Source organism: Neoarius graeffei, chromosome 23, assembly GCF_027579695.1.
Source record: "Neoarius graeffei isolate fNeoGra1 chromosome 23, fNeoGra1.pri, whole genome shotgun sequence".
NCBI lineage: Eukaryota > Metazoa > Chordata > Actinopteri > Siluriformes > Ariidae > Neoarius > Neoarius graeffei.
In genome coordinates, this window is record NC_083591.1 from 28,910,208 (window position 1) to 28,925,291 (window position 15,084).

A 15,084-nucleotide genomic window follows, 5' to 3' on the forward strand; every position below is an offset into this window, starting at 1 on the left:
CCAACACCCTGTCCCACCACTCAGCAGGAGTAGCAGGACAGTAGCTCAGAGTCAAAGTGTGTTTCAGTGCTCAAACTGTTGGGCTATTTAGTTGGGATTTTTTACAATGTAATAAAATGCGTTATTCCCTTATACTCATGTTTTATTATTTGACGTTTGCATGTTTTCTTCCCTTCTACAATGCTACACGCTACATAATCGGTTCCTTGGTTCCTCCCCAATATATATACCCAGAGTCTTGCCCCTCATGTCGCGTGCGGGTCGCGTGCGCTGCGTGCAGGTCGCGTGCGCTGCATGCACGTCGCATGCGCTGTGTGCACACCACACATAGGGGTAGAAAGTGAGATGTATTTCTGTCTTGCGTGCCGCACAAACAACAAGTGTGGAATACTTGTGTAGTACTTCTGAGGCACGTCACTCATACAATGACCATGTGTTACTCGTGTGTCTTACTGTCATCGCAAAAAGCGCCTACTAGCTGCGCTGCTGACTTGGTTCAGGTGTACAAAAGGAGTATGGGTCCCGTACGTAGTGTATGCATTCTTGATTTGTTGCAAGACCCGTAGAATTTGCATGTGCAGGACCAAAAGTCTCAACGGGCAGTCTTCGACCTTCTACGACACTGAACACACGCAAGTGTCGTGCAAGTCTCAAGCACGGTTTTGCCAAATATTTTACCGTAGACCACCCATAGCAGCACATACGGCAAGTTGTGAGTGAGGCCTTAGAAGTTGAACCTGATTGGCTATGATAGCAGGAGGCCACATCAACCCAAGGTGGGAGAATCCATAGAATCCAAGAGGCTATAATTGCAAGATCTTACCATACAAGTATAATTAGACCTCAGTGAAGGACATACCAAGTGTTCAAGTGAGTGTGTTTAATTTCACAGCTGAAGAAATTCCAGCTGAATAGACAGATGAAACTATGCATTTTGGCACCACCAACTGGAACTGGAATGAAATTTCAGTTCACACTTGCTGTATTGCTTTGACTTTCAGCACAATTTCCTCCACACGTTTTATGTGCATCCAATTTAATTTCACAAATGCACAAAATCAATAAGAAAGAAAAAGAGTTTGTGCTCATATCTGTTCAAATTTGCTAGTGCTAGAGATTGTTGTAGATTTTATACCAACATGGATCATTGATAATTACCGTAGCACAGACTTAAAGTCAAACAAAACCCCAAAATTAATGCTGTTTGCTGATCACAGAAAGGGCCCTAATGTGCCCCCTGCACATTTAAATAATAAAAAAAAACTTAAAAACAGCAATTTATCCATTTTAAAAGTTATGATATTGCTAAAAATAGGCATCTGGGACATGGTGGTCTAGTGGTTAGCACTGTTGCCTCACAGCAAGAAGGTTCTGGGTTCAAGTCCAGTGGCCGATGAGGGCCTTTCTGTGTGGCGTTTGCATGTTCTCCCCGTGTCTGTGTGGGTTTCCTCTGGGTGCTACCAGTTTCCCCCACAGTCCAAAGACTTGCAGGTTAGGCTAACTGGTGGCTCTAAATTGACCGTAGGTGTGAGTGTGAATGGTTGTTTGTCTCTGTGCCAGCCCTGCGATAACCTGGCGACTTGTCCGCCTCTTGCTCATAGTCAGCTGGGATAGGCTCCAACTTGCCTGCGACCCTGTACAGGATAAGTGACTACAGATGATGGATGGATAGTTGAATTTTTTCAATCTTTCATCAAATTTCTTTCTTTTTCAGCTCTGCTCAAGCAAAAAAGAAAGCTGTTATTGGTAGACAAAATCCTTGAAATGCTGAATGATTCTGACCTAGGTATTTCTGACGATGATGATGATGGCGATGATGAAGATGATCAGCCCGATGAGTATGAGCAAGTGACACAGTCTTCAGGTTCTGAAAATGAGAAACCGTCTGACGATGAAGATTATGCTCCTGAACTGCAACCAAGTACTTCCAGTGCAAAAAAACGTGTAACCAAGGAAATGCAAAGGGACCAGAAAGGAGAAAGAACAGGATAAAAAGGTAAAAATTTAGTGGACCGATGATCAATTTGATGCTAGAAATACAGACTGGGCAGGGGAATTCAATATTGGTGATGTCAGACATTCGCAGCACCAGATTGTGATGAAGTATTTCACCCCAGAACTATTTGAGACATTTGCAAATGAAACAAACATTTACAGTATGATCACATCCGGTACTTCCATAAACACCAATGCTTTTGAAATGAGGAAGTTCTTCGGAATAGATATTCTAATGGGCAACGTGAAACTCCCAAGAATCCAAATGCACTGGCAGCCAGCTATTCGGATTGATCGGATTGCTGATACCATGCCTGTCAACAGGTTCTTCAAATGTCACCAAAACCTAATAGAATGATGGGCTGTCCATTGAAAACGGAGAAGGAGCTAGAAAAACTTGGTCGTAGTGCGACTGACTCCAAGGTTTCATCTAAGGGGGATATATGTGTTGTCCGTTGGCTTGATAATAGTGTTGTTACTCTGGGATCCACATTACTAGGAGTTGAACCAAGAGATCAGGTGAAACATTGGAGTGAATCGGCAAAGAACCACATCTATGTAAATCGTCCCCATGCAGTGAAGGTCTACAATGACGACATGGGTGGCGTGGACAAGATCGACTTTTTGATTTCACTATACTGTAGGATCCAAGCTAAAACCAGGAAGTGGCCAGTGAGAATGATATTCCACTTCCTAGATTTTGCTATGACAAACTCCTGGCTGGAATATCATGACTTTGAACTTGAGCATGGAACACCAAAGTCACAGGTTGTAGATTTGCTAGGCTTTCGGGATGAAGTTAGCCATGCACTGATCCAGTGTCAGTTAATTCAGAATTGCAGGTCTGTTGGCAGGCCAAGATTGTCCAATGAGAATGATGCTGGTGAAGTAGAACCTCCCAAAAGAGCCAGGCCTGCTGTGCAACCAGTTGTGGATGTATGCTATGATCTAGTTGCACACTGGCCTGAGAGTGTGGATGGAGAATCCCAGAGATGCAAGCTAGAGAAGTGTCAGGGACATGGTAGAGTTCGGTGCATGAAATGCAATGTGTACCTTTGCCTTCACAAGAACCGAAATTGCTTCAAAGCATTTCACACCAATGGCCCTTTTCCACTACCCTTTTTCAGCTCACTTCAGCTCACTTCAGCCCGACACGGCTCGCGTTTCGACTACCTCAGAGCAGCGCGACTCAGCTCGCTTCAGCCCTACTCAGCACCCAAAACTCGCACGGTTTTGGAGTGGGGCTGAAGCGAGCCAAACCGAGCCGAGTGGGGCTAGGGGCATGAGGAGACACTCCCCTGTGCACTGATTGGTGAGGAGGAGTGTCCTCACATGCCCACACACGCCCCGCGAGCACGCTGGGATCTGTAAACACCGTAAACCCGGAAGAAGAATAATTACGAATTACGAGAATTATGAAGCCTTATGCGCCTCGCCTCATCTATACGCTCTTGCCAGTATCTGTTGGTGTTGTCGGTGACAACAAGCCACAGCACCAAGACCAGCAACACTAACGACACCATGTCCCCGATGTTTATTGTTTACTATCCGGGTCGTGAGACTACCGCTTAAAAGATCACTGATGTCACTGTTTGCGCCGCCTAACAACATCACGTGACGTCCACCCACTTTCGCCAACTCCACCCAATGTGTCCACCCACTTCCAGCCAGCACGGTTCAGCGCGGTTGTAGTCGAAATGCAACTCCAACAGCCCCACTCAGCTCGACTCAGCTCAACTCAGCACGGCACGACTCAGCCCAACTCAGCCGCGTTGGTAGTGGAAAAGCGGCACAAGTGAGCAATAGGTGCATGTAACATAATCAGTCACTGCTGAACCAATCAGTGGAGACTCACTGCTGAACTAAGAGTATTTGAAATTATTGAACACTCCCTGCTGAACTTTTGCTGAACCTATTGGTATTTGTGTTGGAAGTTATTTGAGACTTTATTTGTTCATTAAAACTGCTTTCTTTGCAAAATTGATATCAGTGTCTGATTTTCTTCTTGAAATTGATTTTCGTGTGTTGAGTCACAATGTACACAATTGTGCACATGTTCCCAGCACATTCAGTCATTATGTACATGTTGTAATTTGCATTTTAAAATTTGTAAAATATTTTTTGACATCTCTTATCCAAAAAGATGACATAGGCAAAAGATGAATTTTTTTTCCACCAAAATTACTGTATCGTGAACGAAGGGGCTATACTTGCATACTCCCTATAGGAAATCATCTTGTTCGATTTTAAGAACACTATATAAAACAATTTTTTTTACAAATAAGCAAAGAAACAGCAGATAAAGGTGTATGAAATTCTAATTACACTATCGTGCAGATGAACTCTCAAATCAGAAAGTGTTAATAAATGTAAAAAATAAAATAAAATTGTCGCCTCACAGCAAGAAGGTCCTGGGTTTGAGCCCCGTGGCCGGTGAAGGCCTTTCTGTGTGGAGTTTGCATGTTCTCCCTGTGTCCGCGTGGGTTTCCTCCGGGTGCTCTGGTTTCCCCCACAGTCCAAAGACATGCAGGTTAGGTTAACTGGTGACTCTAAATTGACCGTAGGTGTGAATGTGAGTGTGAATGGTTGTCTGTGTCTATGTGTCAGTCCTCTGATGACCTGGCGACTTGTCCAGGGTGTACTCCGCCTTTCGCCCGTAGTCAGTTGGGATAGGCTCCAGCTTGCCTGCGACCCTGTAGAAGGATAAAGCGGCTAGAGATAATGAGATGAGAAAATAAAATTGTAATCTCTGGCAAATTGACGTGCCATATTAGGAATTCTATCTCTGATATACAAACTCAAAGACTATTAAAATACGAAATTTTAGCCTATTGCTTTATTTGTACTTTCTTTAAACTTGCAGTCTTTTTTCTCTGTTTATCAGCAGTGACTGATTTTTGTCTTTTTGTTGCCTGTGTTAGAGCATACACACCACCAGGTGGCAGCAATGTTTTACGCACTTTGACAGTTCACTTAAATTATTCAATGCTTGCAAGGATTTTTCACGCAATCTATCTTCTATTGTCCTATTACATTAAAATAAGTATAAGTGCTTTTGCCATTTAAGCTCAAAATAAAGCCCACAAGTAAACCTATTCGTCCTAGATATAGTGTGAGACTACCAGGATTGGAAATTAAGCCCCTCCCCCCCAATGCGGGTGATTTTGCTTAACCTACCAGCCACAGTGGCAGGTAAATAAAAGTAGCATAAACTCACCAGCCACTTTATTAGGAAACCCCATACACCTGCTGTTTTATGCAGATATCTAATCAGCCAATCCCTTGACAGCAGCACAATGCATAGATACAAATCAAAAGCTTCAGTTAACGCTCACTTCAAACATCAGAATAGGAAAAATTTTGATCTGTGACTTTCACTGTGGCAAGGGTGTTGGTGCCAGATGGACTGGTTTGAGTATTTCAGAAACTGCTGATCTCCTGGGGTTTTCACAAACAGTCTCTAGAGTTTACACAGAATGGTGCGAAAAACAAAAAGCATTGATTGAACGACAGTTCTGTGGGTGGAAACGTCCTGTTGATAAGAGAGGTCAGAGGAAAATGGCCAGATTGGTTTGAGCTGCCAGGAAGGATATAACAACTCAGAGTAACTCTTTACAACCGTGGTGAGCAGAAAAGCATCTCAGCATGCAATAGCAGAAGACCACATTGAGTTCTGCTCCTGCCAGCCAAGAACAGGAATCTTAGAATTACGAACAAGTTCCTATTAAAGTGGCAGCGAGTGTACAAACAAATAATGTAATTGCAACAGAGCTATTTGTGACATTCCACAATGCAGATTGAATCATGAGACTGCTTGTTTAACTCAGACACTTTAATGAGGCAGACTGCCCCCTTGTTAAAGTGTCCAAGTGAAACAAGCAAACTTGTGGTTCATTGTGGAAACTTCAGCGTAGAGTGCTAACTAGTGCTAACTTGAGCATAGAATGCTAACTAAAGCACAGAGCACTAATTAGCAATAACTGGTGCTAACTTGAGCATAGAACATGAACTATCAGATGCTAACTAGGTTAAAAAATTACGTCAGGTCAAGCAGTGTAGGCAATGTTACAGCAAACAAACAAAAATGTTATATCGAAGGGGTTTGGAGGTATGCAGAGAAAACCTCCCAAGAGACAAGTGAAGGTAAAAAAAAGTGAAGGTCAAAAAATTAAAAAACAACAACAACAACACTTGAGAGTCCCATGAATGTTTTTTTAATCTGCCCAACTCAACAAATGTAACTTCCATCAGTTCACAGTTGTGTCTGTGTACTCTGTGTCCATGTGTGTGTGTGTGTGTGTGTGAGAGAGAGAGAGAGAGAGAGAGAGAGAATGTTAGTTTTTCCCTTAAGAGTCTAAATATTTACCTTATGAAATAAAATAGCCTATTTACCTCAGTAATCACGCTTGAATATTGTAGCTCATACTGTATTATTTTTTCACATGCAGTTACACACTCGCAGTTAAAACAAGAAAGTGGCTGGTAAAAATATTGAGTGGCTGGTACCGTAGATTTGGGAATCCATGAGCCACAGTGACAGGTCGACAAAAAAGTTGGAGGCTACCCACTATTTAGATAGTAATTACACTTGATTATATTAGATTAATTTCCATTATAAACAGAAACAAAAGCTATTTTACATTACATGGCATTTAGCAGATGCTCTTATCCAGAGCGACGTACAATGAGTGCAAAGTCAGATACACGACGTGCTGAACTTCTAAACAAGAAGGTTCTAGTGCCAACTGAATAGGTGACAACAATACTTAGTGTAATATTCTGTTGAAGTATCAATACTCAGCAAACAGCCAAGGAAACAAACCAACTATACAAAGTACAATTAAATAGAGAACTCAAATAGCTAACCTCAGGCTAGACAGCACACAGCCTGGGTTGGTCTAGATCGAAATGCAGTTATACAGTGTGCAGGGAAGCTGGGGAAAGGTGCAGCCTGAAGAGGTGAGTCTTCAGTCTGTGCTTGAAGGTGGTCAGGGAGTTGACAGTTCTGACCTCAACAGGAAGGTCATTCCACCAATAGGGAACAAGGACAGACAGTAGCCTTGAGTGGACTGGGCAGGAGCAGCGAGGAGGAGGGGCCAGGTGACCAGTAGCGTAGGGATCTGGCTGACATGTATGGGCAGATCAGACTCTGGAGGTATGCTGGCTCTAACCCCTTGACAGCCTGGTAAGCTAGCACCAATGTCTTAAATTTGATACGAGCTATGATAGGTAGCCAGTGCAGGTTGGCAAGCAGAGGGGTGACATGGGAAGAACGAAGGAGGTTGTAGACCAGGTGAACTGCAATGAACTGATGGCAGATGCCGGAAGGCCAGCAAGGAGAGAGTTGCAGTAGTCCAAGCAGGAGGGGCTCAGTGCTTGAACCAGGAGCTGAGTAGAGTAGGTGGTGAAAAAAGGGTGGATCCTTCAGATGCTGTAGAGGAGGAATCTACATGTCTGGGTCACTGCAGTGATGTTCACTGAGGAAAAGAGTTTGTCGCCGAACACGACTCCTAGGTTCTTTGCACTGGGTGGAGACCTAGAGATGTCCCCCAGGGAAATGACAATGTCCAGGGGTGGAGAGGATGGAGCAGGAATGTAGATTACCTCTGCCTTGCCTGGGTTGAGCTTCAGGTGATGGTTGTCCATCCAACTCTGGATGTTGTGCAGGCAAGCAGAGATGCAAGTGGAGATCTGTGTGTCAGAAGGAGGAAAAGAGATACAGTTGGGTGTCATCAGCATAGCAGTGGTAGGATAGACCATCAGCAGAGATAATCGGGCCAAGAGACTTGGTGTAGAGGGAGAAAAGAAACAGACCAAGGACTGAACCTTGAGGGATGCCAGTGGTAAGTGGGTGTGGTGCTGACACAGTACCCGACCAGGTAACCTGGAAGGAGCGATCGGAGAGGTAGGACTTGAACCAGTCTAGGGCTGGTGGAAGAACACTTCATAATTACTCATTGCTGTGAATGCCAAGTCGATGCACATTCAAAGAGAATTCAAGTCTGAATCTATAAGTTGAGGTGTGATGATACTGCTTGGACTCTCTCACAATGCACAAGCTTTTAAGCTACTGTAGGATATGAGCATACTTAATAATCTTATAAATACTTGCAAAGCAACTGTAGAACTATACCAACATCATACAGTGCAAGTCCAAATCCACTTCTACAGACCATTTATACAGCAATTAGCAGAGGTGGGGTAGAGTAAGCAAAAACTGTTCAAGTATTGTTACCTTATAATAATAATCACTCAATTAGAAGTAAATGTCACTCACTCACTCACTCACTCACTCACTCACTCACTATCCATTTTGAGTCAGTTGACATGTCAGGCGTATGTATGACTAGCAGTCTTCAGCAGAGCTCTCCATTCAGCATGGTCTTGAGTTACCTCCTCTGCGATATTCCATAACTTCAAGTCAGCACGGACAGATTCTTTCCAGCTTTTTAGAGGTCGGCCATGGTTGTTTGCTCCTTCAGCTTCCAAGGTAGTACATATGTTGATCCAAGAATTACTGCATTGGACGTGTCCAAACCAACGGAGATGATTGCTTCTGAGGACAGTGTCAAGGCGACAGAGGTTCAGCATCAGCAGAAGAGAAGACGTGCTAATTCGTGTTCCTCTTTTGACATTGCACATCCATAAAAGCATGGCTCTTTCATTACGCTTAAGCTGTTTTTGGTCATTTCTTCGGTGTGCCCAACATTCAGAAACATATAACATGGTGCTACGCACACAACTGCTGTATAGTTGACCACGGGTATGAAGTGAGACAGCTTTGCAGGTTAACAATGGCAGCAGCTCTCTAAATGTACTCATCAAAATAACAACTTGAGTGTGAGTAAAAAAGAATCTCATAAAATCTCATCTCATTATCTCTAGCCGCTTTATCCTTCTACAGGGTCGCAGGCAAGCTGGAGCCTATTCCAGCTGACTACGGGCGAAAGGCGGGGTACACCCTGGACAAGTCGCCAGGTCATCACAGGGCTGACACATAGACACAGACAACCATTCACACTCACGGTCAATTTAGAGTCACCAGTTAACCTAACCTGCATGTCTTTGGACTGTGGGGGAAACCGGAGCAAACCCACGTGGACAACATGCAAACTCCGCACAGAAAGGCCCTCGCCTGGCCAAGGGGCTCGAACCCGGACCTTCTTGCTGTGAGGTGACAGCGCTAACCACTATGCCACCGTGCCGCCAGCAGTGCTCCCAATGAATGTAAAATGTGTTTGTAAGTGGTGACCAGAGCTGTCACTCACTATTCATGTTATGGCCAGAGCTGTAAACCCAGGAAGCTGTATTTGTTATGCTACAGATGTGTTTATATTCACCATGTGCTTCCGTCAGGTTTAGCATGGTTTGTTAAAAAGCTTTGCTGTCTGTCATCCTGGTGTGTCATTTATGCGCAATGTAAAGTTTGTGTGCACTGTTTATTGAGTGTATTTTTTCTGTGTTCAGTGCATTGGTTGAACTGTGGTTCACCATAAGACTTTGAGTGCAGAAGGTGTGAGTTTGGCTAACTTGTAGAGGTTTGCAGCTTTGGTTGAGCAAAGCAAGGTGTGTAACATTTCAGAGCATAGTCTGTAAACGTTACTCTATAAAATTGTGTAGCCTACTTGTTTACAACCATGTTCCGTTAATTATTTTTGTTTGGTTTTCTTTAGAGTTCATGGTGCTTGATGCACAGTGTATGGTGTTTGATGTCCAGTGTTCGATGCTATACTCGTGTTCAAAAGGAATAAAACAAATGCACCCGTCAGAGACTCTCTGCTGTTATTCTTAATGCCAAGGGCTGCTACAGTGTTAGTAAATAATCCCATGTTATTTTTTAAAAAGCAAATTAAAAATAAGTGCTGGATAAGAATCCATCCATCTTGTGTAAATAAAGATACAAATTTCATTGTCTGGTGGTCACGTGTTTATGAGATACATTGCCTTGCACTTATGATCAGGTACCCTGTGGTGGTACACATATGTCTCATCTCATCTCATTATCTCTAACCGCTTTATCCTTCTACAGGGTCGCAGGCAAGCTGGAGCCTATCCCAGCTGACTACGGGCGAAAGGCGGGATACACCCTGGACAAGTTGCCAGGTCATCACAGGGCTGACACATAGACACAGACAACCATTCACACTCACACCTACGGTCAATTTAGAGTCACCAGTTAACCTAACCTGCATGTCTTTGGACTGTGGGGGAAACCGGAGCACCCGGAGGAAATCCACGCGGACACGGGGAGAACGTGCAAACTCCGCACAGAAAGGCCTTCACCGGCCACGGGGCTCAAACCCAGGACCTTCTTGCTGTGAGGCGACAGACAATTTTATTTTATTTTTTACATTTATTAACACTTTCTGATTTGAGAGTTCATCTAAGTCTTCATCAGGGTCTAACAAACAATCAGTTTGAATTATCTACTGTACCAACCGTGGGTGACATTCTGTTCAACAGTTGTGTCCTCGTAAATAACCCCTAGGGGGCGCTAAACCATATGTATTGACCCCCTACACACACTCACTCTCTCACTCTTGATATATTACACACACATACACACACAGTGTCTTGCAAAAGTATTAATCCCCCTTGGTCTTTGTCCAGTTTTGTTGCTTTACAAGCTGGAATTTCATTTAAAAACTATTAGAGAACTTAACAGACACCGACAACAGACAAAATATCTTGCCATTTTTAGACACAGTAGTCTGACTTGAGTTTGATGTGCCAGGTTCCAGGGATGGAAATGGTGGCAATGGAGGGTTTGATGAACCACTGCTGTTATTTTGCAGTAATGACATCTGTGCCAGAGCTTGCGGTATTGAAGGCAGATCTTCTGCATCGCTGGCGTCCTCTGGCTCAGATTCTAATGAAATCTTTCCATATCTGGGGTTCATAATTCTTCTAAAAAGATACGGATATGATTATGTTAGGTGCACTATGATTGTTGCATAAAATCACACATTATAATGTGCTATTTCTTATTTTCTATTCAAAAAATTTAGACAGTAATATCCAGAGGTTTGTTGTTGTTGTTGTTGGCTCCTTCGATCTCGAAAGATCATGGTGATCTGCACCAGGGGTCATCCATCAGTTACTGAGTTGCAACACCTAGTATGACTGTATAGGCCGATGCGTGAGCCGCACAGTCTGCTACAGTTGCTGCAGGTGAAGTTGATTGGTCGGGTGTCTGTTGGTGCCGACTGCAGTCTCCGCTGTCGTCTGAGCCTCCTGTCCCCCGACCAGGTCTCTCCCCTTTCCTCAGCTTCCCCAATGATGGCCTTGGTGGTGGACTGCCAGTCGGCTCGGTCTGATGCCGCCGTCTCCAGGTCTGCAGGGTTGAAGCCACCTGCCCTCAGGTCGCGCTTGCACACATCCTTGTAGTATAGTGCGGGTCGTCCTGTGGGTCTGGAGCCTGTGGATAGCTCACCATACAGCACGTCCTTTGGGATGCAGCCGTCGTCCATGTGGCTGACTTGGCCTAGCCAGCGCAGGCGTCTCTGGGTCAGCATGGCAAACATGCTGGGCATCCCTTCCTTGGCAGGGCATTGGTGTTGGTGACACGGTCCTGCCAGGTGATGCCCAGAAGTCTTCTGAGACAGCATGGACTTGCATTACACAAATAATGTCCACAAATAAAATTTGGTGTATAGAGTTAAAAACTTGCAATGAAAAAATATTAAACTAAACAAATTATGAATATATATCCTACCAATACTATATAAAATTCTCCACTGATATTGAATCATAACAAAGTAGGTCTATTTGTACCACCATTTTGTCAGTTGCACCTCCACATCAGTTGTCTGAATATTAGAGTTTTCTTCTGCTTTCGCCATTTTTCTAACACCCTTGCATACAGTGGTGCTTGAAAGTTTGTGAACCTGTTAGGGTTTTGCTGGGATTCGAACCTCGTTCGTTGGTGTGATAATCCAGCAAACCCCCACTAGGCCACCAGGGGGATGACTCAAGTACAGAGGCGAGAAGCGGAAGTAGAAAAGTATCAAAAAGTTTATTTACAATATTTACAGTCCAAACAAAAATATAATCCAAAATACGCTCAGAAGATGAAGGTAAAAATAAAATATCCAAAAGGTCAAAGTTAAATACAAAAGCAAAAAACTAGAAAAGAAAAGGCAAAATACCAATGCTCAGAAGATAAAAAAAACAGTAAACACAAAGTCCAAAAAGTCCAAAAAGAAAAGCAAAGTGCAAAACCAAAGAGACAACGGCAAGGAACACGGAACAGAGGTAACTGGAGCTAAACATAACAGCACAAAGACTCCGTGACAAGAGGACTGAACTCAGGGGGTATAAATACACAAAATAAATTGGAAACAGGTGACACTAATGAAAACAGGCAATCAACACCAACACAAAACACAGGACACAGTGGCGACCTCTAGAGGCCAAACCAAACATAGACAAAAACAGGAAATAACAGCGGCCTCTAGAGGCCAAAACAGTCCCAGTCCTAACAGAACCCTTTAGAATTTTCTATATTTCTGCATAAATTTAACCTAAAACATCATCAGATTTTCACACAAGTCCTAAAAGTAGATAAAAGAGAACCCAGTTAAACAAATGAGACAAAAATATCCTTGGTCATGTATTTATTTACTGAGGAAAATGATCCAGTATTACATATCTATGAGTGGCAAAAGAATATGAACCTTTGCTTTCAGTATCTGGTGTGACCCCCTTGTGCAGCAATAACTGCAGCTAAACATTTCTGGTAACTGCTGATCAGTCCTGCATACCGGCTTGGAGGAATTTTAGCCCATTCCTCCGTACAGAACAGCTTCAACTCTGGGATGTTGGTGGGTTTCCTCACATGAACTGCTCATTTCAGGTCCTTCCACAACATTTCAATTGGATTAAGGTCAGAACTTTGACTTGGCTATTCCAAAACATTAACTTTATTCTTCTTTAATCATTCTTTGGTAGAACGACGTGTGTGCTTAGGGTTGTTGTCTTGCTGCATGACTCACCTTCTCTTGAGATTCAGTTCATGGACAGATGTCCTGACATTTTCCTTTAGAATTTGCTGGTAGAATTCAGAATTCATTGTTCCATCAATGATGGCAAGCCTTCCTGGCCCAGATGTAGCAAAACAGGCCCAAACCATGATATTAAGACCACCATGTCTCACAGATGGGATAAGGTTCTTATGGTGGAATGCAGTGTTTTCCTTTCTCCAAACATAACGCTTCTCATTTAAACCAAAAAGTTCTATTTTGGTCTCATCTGTCCACAAAACATTTTTCCAATAGCCTTCTGGCTTGTCCATGTGATGTTTAGCAAACTGCAGACGAGCTTGCTTCTGCAGACTGCAGAAGAGCAGCGTTGTTCTTTTTGGAGAGCAGTGGCTTTCTCCTTGCATCCCTGCCATGCACACCATTGTTGTTCAGTGTTCTCCTGATGGTGGACTCATGACCATTAACATTAGCCAATGTGAGAGAGGCCTTCAGTTGCTTAGAAGTTACCCCGGGGTCCTTTGTGACCTTGCCGACTATTACATGCCTTGCTCTTGGAATGATCTTTGTTGGTCGACCACTTCTGGGGAGGGTAACAATGGTCTTGAATTTCCTCCATTTGTACACAATCTGTCTGACTGTGAATTGGTGGAGTCCAAACTCTTTAGAGATGATTTTGTAACCTTTTCCAGCCTGATGAGCATCAACAACGCTTTTTCCGAGGTCCTCAGAAATCTCCTTTGTTCGTGCCATGATACACTTCCACAAACATGTGTTGTGAAGATCAGACTTTGATAAATCCCTGTTCTTTAAATAAAACAGGGTGCCCACTCATACCTGATTGTCATCCCATTGATTGAAAACACCGGACTCTAATTTCACCTTCAAATTAACTGCTAATCCTAGATGTTCATATACTTTTGCCACTCACAGATATGTAACATTGGATCATTTTCCTCAATAAATAAATGACCAAGTATAATATTTTTGTCTCATTTGTTTAACTGGGTTCTCTTTATCTACTTTTAGGACTTGTGTGAAAATCTGATGATGTTTTAGGTCATATTTATGCAGAAATATAGAAAATTCTAAAGGGTTCACAAACTTACAAGCACCACTGTATGTGCCTAGCAAAACACCAGATAAATTAGTGATAGTGTTTATTATCTTCAAACACACAAATTGCAAATTTCAGTAATTGGGGGGGGGGGGGGGGGGGGGGGATGATTACCAGCTTTGCCCAGGGATCACACTTCATAAATTGGCCAGGAATCATTTGGTGGCTTCAGCTTCTTTGCTTTTGATGAAGCACCTTTCTTTGGCCACCAACACTGATCTTCTTCTTCTTATGTAAACCATGAAGGTGGAATGATGACCACTTTTTTGCTTGGCATAAACTCAACAACAGCATAATTCCTGATTCAAAGTGGAAACAGCAAGAGCAATATAGTTCACCCATGCACATATATAGAACATCCAGAATAAAAGCATATAAATGTTCACCATAAACAACTTCAGTTGAGCAACTGACAACGCAATTGTTTCTTGCAAACAATGTCAATGGAAACTACATGCAAAAAGTACTCTTATGTAAAAAAAAAATTCAAATGTGCCATCACCCAGTTAACTGACATGCAACTGAGACCATGCAACAAACTTGTCCTTGAATGGCAGCAGTATGAACTTGTTTGTGAGCTTTCATACATCAACAGCACCATGTTGACCAGAAAGATTTGAAACCATGTAAATTTACAAACATGATGAATCTAATGGGTATTGAAAAATACAGTGGTGCTTGAAAGTTTGTGAACCCTTTAGAATTTTCTATATTTCTGTATAAATATGACCTAAAACATCATCAGATTTTCACACAAGTCCTAAAAGTCCATAAAGAGAACCCAGTTAAACAAATGAGACAAAAATATTGAACTTAATCATTTATTTATTGAGGAAAATGATCCAATATTACATGTCTGTGAGTGGCAAAAGTATGTGAACCTCTAGGATTAGCAGTTAATTTGAAGGTGAAATTAGAGTCAGGTGTTTTCAATCAATGGGATGACAATCAGGTGTGAGTGGGCACTCTGTTTTATTTAAAGAACAGGGATCT